The 7941-nt window shown below is 45.4% G+C and overlaps 1 protein-coding gene across 1 annotated transcript in view; it reads left to right on the top strand.

The window, feature by feature from the left end:
• The first annotated feature begins 1248 nt into the window (after positions 1-1248).
• The window catches only part of RALA (RAS like proto-oncogene A), a 31524-nt gene continuing 24831 nt past the window's right edge, over positions 1249-7941 (top strand). The window contains exon 1 of the mRNA XM_054815792.1: positions 1249-1579. The gene's annotated coding sequence lies outside the window, so the exon portion shown is untranslated. The remainder of the gene's footprint in view (positions 1580-7941) is intronic.

Raw genomic sequence — 7941 nt, 5'->3', positions numbered from 1 at the left:
GAACAAACTGCACCTGGATTGCTCCTTTATTGCTATCAGTTTCTCAGACTCTGAGGAATATGCAAAAATTAGCTCAAGCAGAAATGCGAGGCCAATGAAACTAAATCCTAGAAGGAGATGGACTAAACACCGGCTTAATGTCCAAGATGTCAGAAACTGCAGAAAATGGAGTGCAGAGAACAACAGAGAAGATTTTAAAGTGCACCTGCTTTGCAAATAGAGCACAATGCCTGCATGATATGAACATTGAGGTCAAAGATTTCCAGCTGAGGTGATAAAAACTGGAAATCCCAAACTCAGAAACTACCCTCAGCCAAGTAATTGTGAGGAGGAGGAGATGGATGAAAACAATGTGTCATCCCTGAATGGTTGCAGCCTGATAAAACAAAAACACATACTGAGCAGTCAATTTCTATATTATGCTTAAGTTACATCTCTTAAATTATGAGTTTAAATCATGCTGTGTTTACACAAAGCTCCCGTTTAAGTAAATGACTTAACAGTGAAAGATACAGTTATTAAGGCATCACTTATTATTTGAATTATTAACATGGAAACTCTCCTGTCTCCCCATTTTGCTTGGCATCTATAAAACCCTTCATGCATGGATTAGTCCGTGACTATAAAAAAAACCCCCAAACCCTAAATATCGCAGTGCTTCATCATCCCTTCTGCCAGTGATAATTCTTCTTAAACTCAGTATATTAAATGTTTCCTCAGCTTGTCCCTTGAGGAAAGCTCATGTTCAGCTTTCACCACTAAAAATAATTGTGTTTATAAATCTAGCGACAGATGTCAGGAACAGGCACAACACGCCTCATCTATTCGCCAGATTGGGGATTAGCTGGGGGAAGGAGCAGACATGAAGCTATGATGTTTGTCTGTCTCGATAAAAAATTCGGCTGAAACACAAGCAGAGAAGCACGCACTCTGCCATCATTAGGCTCCCGAGTTAACGCGCCACTGGGATGAACCAGACACGGCCCCCAAACCGGGCTGACCTAGGCAGGGCGGCCCGTCCCCCGCTTCGGGGAGCAGCTCCTGCCCGGCACAGGCCCCGAGCTGCTCTCGGCGGTTGGCCTGCAGGCAGCGTGCCATCCCCTGCCCTCACCCACCGCCGCCACAGCCCAACGGCACCCCCCAACCGCCGCCCCTCCTGGGCGTGGTCCCGCGCCACCACCCGACCCGGCGCGCCGTGCGCGCGCTCTGCCGGAAGCAGCTGCCTCCAGACTGCCCCGCCCCCTTCCGGAAGCGGGTTCCACCCGCGAGCACCGGCGACCTGGCCCCTGCCCTGCCGCGCGCGCCCGCTCCTGTTCCCCCGCCCAGCCTCCGCCGCGCGCGGCCGTGCAGGCACTGCGCGTGCGTGTCCCGGCGCCTGAGTCCGCCGCGCGGTGAGGGGGGGCGGGGCCGGGGCCGCGCCCGGTGACGCTCCTGCCTCTGCGGCCGCCGGCGCGGCACAGCCCGCCCCGCCGGCTCTGTGCGCGGGGGAGGTGCCAGGCGGCACCAGGGCTCCCCTCGCCCGCCCCGCCCTTCCCACTCGCTCCTCCGGCGGGCAGCGGAGCTCGCCCGGTCGCCGCAGGTGAGTCGGGGGCAGCACGGGGGGTGGACGGGCCGCGCCGCGATGGATGAGCCGCCTGGCGTCTCGTCACTGGGGCTGGGGAGGGGGAGAGCGCGGGACCCTTTCCCGCCCGCCGCCAGGGGAGCGCTCCGGTGCGGGGGGAGCTGGCTGGAGGGAGGGAGGGAGGGAAGGAGGGAAGGTGGGTGGGCATGTAAGAGGGGGCTCCCTGCGGCCCGGCGCTCCCGGGGCAGCGCCGCGCCCGCCGCTCTCGCTCGGGGGTCGGCGTTGGGGCGCGGCTGCCGCCCCTAGCCGGCGGTTTGTGCCTGCCGGCCCCACCCCGAGGTGTGGGGAGAGGCGGCCGCGGGCGGGGTCCGGAGCCTCCCGCGGGGGCCCGGCGGCCGGTACCCGGCCGCTCCCTGAAGGTTACGGGCGTCCACCTTCGGGGCCTCCCGCCCCGGGCCTGCCGCTGCTCGCCCGGTCGCTGAGGGGAGCGGGGAGGGGGCGTCGGGGCGGTGGAGTCCCCGCGGTGGAGGTGCGGCGGGGTCCGGCCGCCCCCTGTTGCCGCGGGAGCGGCGGTGTGAGGCAGGTGCGGCGTCCCCGCCGCGGCCGCGTCCTCAGGGCGCGGGGTGACCGCGGCCAACGCCCGCACCTGCGGAGGGCGGAGCGCGGCCGCGGCAGCGTCTTCACCCCGAACAAAGGGGCCGCGCCTCGGGGCCGCCGGGGGAAGGAAGGAGCCGGGGCTCTCTCGTCCCCCGGCCGAGCCTGCCCGGGGCAGGCAGGACGGAGCGGCCGCCGCGGTGGCTGTGACAGTGGCCGTGTGCCGGAGCTTATGTTGCGTTGCAGTTCGAGGATGAGTAAGAGCAGCGTTTCTGTAACGTTTAATTGCTGCTCGCTTTCGTGTGCTGTTCTTTTCTGTAGTGGTACACGTTAAAAGGCGTTGCTGCTAACTATAGCTTGCCTGCAACAAAGGGAAGAAGTACAAAGTATGCCTATTAGTTCCCTAAATAAGAGCCTTTCAATGCTCACGTATTTGATTAGGTAAATCATTTGGTGTTTACTTTTGCGTTTCTTTTAAATGGAAGCTAACAGCTTCAGCTCCTTCCCCTTAATTGAGTCTCTTTCAAAAGGAAGATGTTAAGTGGGCCATATGTATCCCAAGAGTCACCTGGAGAGACAATTTTATGTATGATGTGTGTGTCTGCTTTGTAGCATCGCTGAACTGTCCTGGTAGAAAGACTGCCAAAATGTTTATTCTCAGACTCAAAATGATCCTAATGTTTTGTTTCAAGCTTGCTTTTCCAATTCTCCTTGGAAAGAGACTTTGCATTCTGCAGTGCCAACTCTTACACTTCCAGAAGTGGAAGCAATACATACCTCTGCTGGTATTTCAGTGGCTGGAGATAGGTTATGGAGAGGTCTGCACAAAAAGACTATCAGTTGTTCTTTGTCTTTGCCAATGAAAGTTAAACCAAAAAGAGGAGAGTCCCTGGGAGAGGGACTGTATAGACTGGAAGAAGATATTGGTATTCTATTAGTTATCAGTATAATTAATAGCGATTATAACTAGATTCTTAATTAAAAATCCTCTTTCTTCTTTGCAGCTGACATTCATTTAATAGTACATACCTCAACATTTAAGTCCTGGAAAATTGTTGAGCATTCTTAATAGAATGAAAAACAACTATATGATGCATAAATCTGTGATGTAGGTTTAAACTCTTTAGTCTGTGCTTGCAAAACAGCTTGTCAAACATTTTTTGCAGAAGCCTCTGAATGGTAGAAGTTATAGGGATTGCCAGTGCTAGTGATGTTTACCATTTTTTCTTTTCTGTAAAAATGGGAGTATGTGATGTACTGTTGCACAAAAAGGAAAAAAAGCCTTCAGTCCACTGCATGAGAGGTCAACTGTGGGGTTAAATAAGCTGTGATACTAAATAGTCATTGTAATACTTTACTATTGCAAATTCCTTGATCTCAGTCTTTGTTCTGTTGTGTTCTTCTGAATTTGAGGAAGGGAAAAAATTTAACCGTTTTAAGGTGAAGTCAGTATTTTAAGTTGCATGCCCTTTGACAATGTTGAAATAAAGTAATTTTTTTTTTTTTACTTTAGAGAGGCTCTTTAAGTGTGAAAGAAAGCTAGAATGTCTCCTAGCTGTGCATTTGTTATCTGTGACACCTGTGGGCATGTACTCTTTACATAAATAATCCATAGAAAATAGTAGGCTCTTTGGGGGCGGAGGAGGAAGTTAGGTATGGGGACAGGGAGAGATGTGGCTGTGAGGATAAGGCAGTGCTGGCTAAAAGCAACCAAGGAGGAACGAAAGACTGTTAAATAACTGTTGTTGGAGATCTGTGGTCCGTGGCAGTGGTCCATGTGCCTTCTGTATTCAGACTGACTTCCATAAGAACAGTTGTGTTCTTAACCTCAGTCAAGTAATGCACTGACATACCTTAGAAAAAGTATATGCAGGGATTACCCTGAAACAGGAGTGTTCTGAGATGAGCTTTTACTCCTGTTAAATTTCAAGTGCATCTAACTTGGAGGAAATAATTGCTGAGGCAAAGGATGTTGCCATCTTAGAAACTGATGTATGGCAGTATCCAGTATTAAAGAGTAATGTAGGTACAGTGTCTGGTTACATAAAAAGTTGTTTAGGCAACTGCATTTCAGATAATTGCCAACAGCATTATTTTCTTTGCAGTTTCACAATTGAAGAAGAAATAATTGTATGAGAAAAATCTTGGAACTTTGCGATTTGCTCATTTTGCCAACTCAGCAAGTGCTGTAGGATATAGTGGTCCTGGGAATAAGTCACTGATCACATGCCTGTTGTGTTCTGGACAGGGAACTCCCCACCCCCCTGTGAGAGTGCTTGCAATCAGCTTCCAGTAAACTTCTAATGGCTCCAAGCTATTGAAATTACTTTGCATCTAAATTGAAATCTATTTTAAGTGAACAAGGTAGTTTGGTAGGCTAGTGACAGCATTCTTGTGAACATATTATAGCCTGCCCACATCACACACACAATTGTGGGACAACTGTCTCCTTCCTACCTTATGAAGAATTGGTGTGAGGAACCAAGAAAATAGAACAGTTGGTATAATTACTGTACATCCACTGAACACTCTGTAAAATGTTCTATACTTTATAAATTACTAAGTAGGGAAGAAATGGTTATATGTTATTAGTCTGTTGTAGTACTTAAAATCAGCTCTCAGGGTAGTTCTAAAATGTTAATGGTAAGTCTTAACGGTCTGCAGAATCTGAAATTATTTCTAGTCCTTGTGGATGTAAAGAATTTAGAGTCACTTTAACTGTAGCAAATGTGTCTTACAGACAGACCAGGGAGTTATTAAATCCTGTTTTGCTTCTTGTCATGTTTTCTTAACTATTGAGAGTCAGAGTGAGCACCTACCAACCAAGGATTTGTTAGTGGGCACAGCTGCTTGTTGAATTTCTTTGGTAGATATGCAACCCACAACCAACAGGCTAGCCTTATACTGCTGAGTGTTAGGACCTCTATACCGGAGCAAAATAAATCTCTGAAATTCCTGCAGAAAAAACAGTACTGGATATAGCAGTGGGAGCAAGTTGAAAAGAAATGTGGTATAAGCGAAGTAACAATGCATTAGAGTGACTGGATGAGAGAATTGATTGCCTTTGCCTAGAGGGTGGCTTAGTCTTTACTACTAATGCTTTGTTTAGGATTAGTTTTCTGTCTATCAAAATTCCCAGCACCTTTGGGGCAGCAGACTGGTAACACTGAAATGTCCAGGTTGTGCATAGAGGGGAAGAATGGAGAAGGGTGTGTTGGAGAGGTTAGACAATGTAAAGAGAGGAGATATAATGAAAAAGACAGTTACTATAGAGAATTCAAAATAAGCTGTGCTGTAATCAGTTTATAATGCTAATATGGAGAGGAGCAAGGAAGGTGGCACAAACAAGAGATGTAAAGAGAGTTGGTTGCATAGTAACTCTGCAATCATTATTTTAGGGGAATTGATGATGCTTATTTTGTGATATTGGCTCCTTAGTTCAGACAATTACAATATACATTGCATTCCTACCAGTACAGTTCATTTAATGTATTGTATTTTTCTCTATAACAGTAAGTTTACTACATCATTTGATGCAAGAGTGTGGGAATATCTGGTGCAGTGGCCCACAAGATTTCTTTAAAAAATGGCATGTAAATACACTGTATGATCAAACAAGTATTTCTGCAAATTATGGAAAATGTGATTTTGCAAAGGAGCTTGGCACCTGTGCTTAGCAGATATGTAGCAGGGATCAGCCATATATATATTCAGGCCTTGGTACCTGTTTCATTTTACTCTCTGAAATGCTAACTTAATGCTCTTCTGTGCCACTGTTAGACTTGATCTTTAACTCCGATCCTTGTCTCCAGCAGTCTGAGAAATCTGCCTGCCTATATGTGGGTGTTATAAACAATGTTTCTGTCAACATTAAACAGAGTGCAGTAAACATGGAAGTCCCAGACATCAAACTTCTGTGAAGAACCTTAAAAGCCAGCTATGTGTGGTATAGTCCTCCTCTTTGCTAGTACTCCCATTGAAGCCCATCAGACAGTGCAGAGTAGAGCTGATCTGTCATTTAAAGGCTGTACCAAGGTAGTCCTGTTGGTATAGCTGTGCTGTTTCCTGCAAAGGCTTTTAGTATGGAAGTAGTTAATTCCAGCAAAACTTTCCCCAGTGGGATTTATTTCAGACCTCAAAATAAAAAAAAACTATACAGACAGGAAATGTGTTAATGTGACAGACTTCTGCAGGCATGCTGTATCAGTCACAAAACCCACCCTTGACTGGTGAGGTCATGCCATGGAAGATGTTTGAGTAGATGGATGTGAAGGCCCTACTCAAAGCAAGCCTGGTAGACACTCACCCTTAATCATCTGTCATTGTTACCCGTGGAGATCAAAGTAAGTGAAATCAGATACTGAATTAAACTGGTTATTGTGTGGAAGAGCTATTTTGGTACAACACTGCTGAATTCTAAAGTTTTTACACACTTAACCTAAATTAATTCCACCTTTGTAGCGTAACATGCAAATAAAACTTCATTCTGATTCTCAGAACTCTTGTATTTTAAGAAAGAACACTTTAAATTACACACTCTTAACAACTGGTTTCTGTAAGGTCAAAATTTGTGTTTAGCAGTATCCAAATTTAAGAGTTCTTTGCAATACTTCAGTGACTGGTCCAGTATGGTCATGACTGATAGCTCAGTACACCTTATTGCAACTTGAATTCTCTGACTTTTTATGCATTTACATTTTTGAAGTTGTCACTGATTTGAAAATGAATATGAAATTTGGTTTACATTGATATAGTTCACATCGTGAAGTCAGTGACGCAGCACTGGTCTATATGAGTACAATTTGTTAAAGCATCTTTCCTTCACACTCGAGGTTGTGTGTTTTTTTTGTCTGGTGCTGATCAGGCATGATGGCTTTGATACTCCAGGTCATTCATATGTACTGGAAGTAAGGTATATAATAAACCAGGAGAACTTAACCTAAAAAGAAAACACTGCACTCTGGACTCTCTCTCTGTACAGTCCAGTGTTGTCATTCAGAATTTAAAGAGCAGATGCATTAGGCTAAATATCAGCAACTGCTTTCTGTTAAGCAAGTTCACTCTCTAAAAAGTTATTAAATTGGTTAGTATTGCAAGGAAGAAAAGATGGCTACATGTAACTTTCACCATGAAATTCAGTGTGATCTGTAAACATATTGGAGTACCCCAGTAGGAAGATACCCACTGTAACTTGAGATGCATAAAATGCTCAGTTGATTGTTTTTCCATGTTTAATGAAGACTATGATAAGAAGAATAATGAAAAATGAAAAAACTGATAAAGAACAATAAGTTGCTAGTCTGAATTATTTATTTGGTTTGTGTCAGTACTCATTTTGTTTTAGTGTATAGTGTAACATAAAGGGCTGTTTTTAGAACAATTAAAACAATATAGGTGCATTTGTTTAAGAAATATTAAAAAGGGTGAGGTTAACCAAGTGGTTTTTCCAGATGCAGCATTCTTTCTGGGAATAACTTGTCTCAGGTGTGGTGTAACAACAGCTAAGCAGGAGCTGTTGCTGTCTTTTGGACTTCAAGGAGTTAAATTCTAAATCTTAAGCCAAGCTATGTCTCAGTCCTATTTCTTACATCTTGTTTTGATAATAATTTGAATCTTAAGTCGTGTTCTCAACTTTTTACCTTTCTGCTACTGCTGTGAGGGGAAAATACTTTTAATCAATACATATTGGACAACTTGAATGCCTCTGTGCTTTGTTAAGGAATCTAATTGCAGACATTGCCAACTGGTATGTCCTGTGTTCACAGCTAGGGAGGTTATAATTTGTA

Source organism: Grus americana, chromosome 2, assembly GCF_028858705.1.
Source record: "Grus americana isolate bGruAme1 chromosome 2, bGruAme1.mat, whole genome shotgun sequence".
In the NCBI taxonomy this organism is placed as follows: domain Eukaryota; kingdom Metazoa; phylum Chordata; class Aves; order Gruiformes; family Gruidae; genus Grus; species Grus americana.
This window is presented reverse-complemented; position numbering and strand designations above follow the sequence as displayed.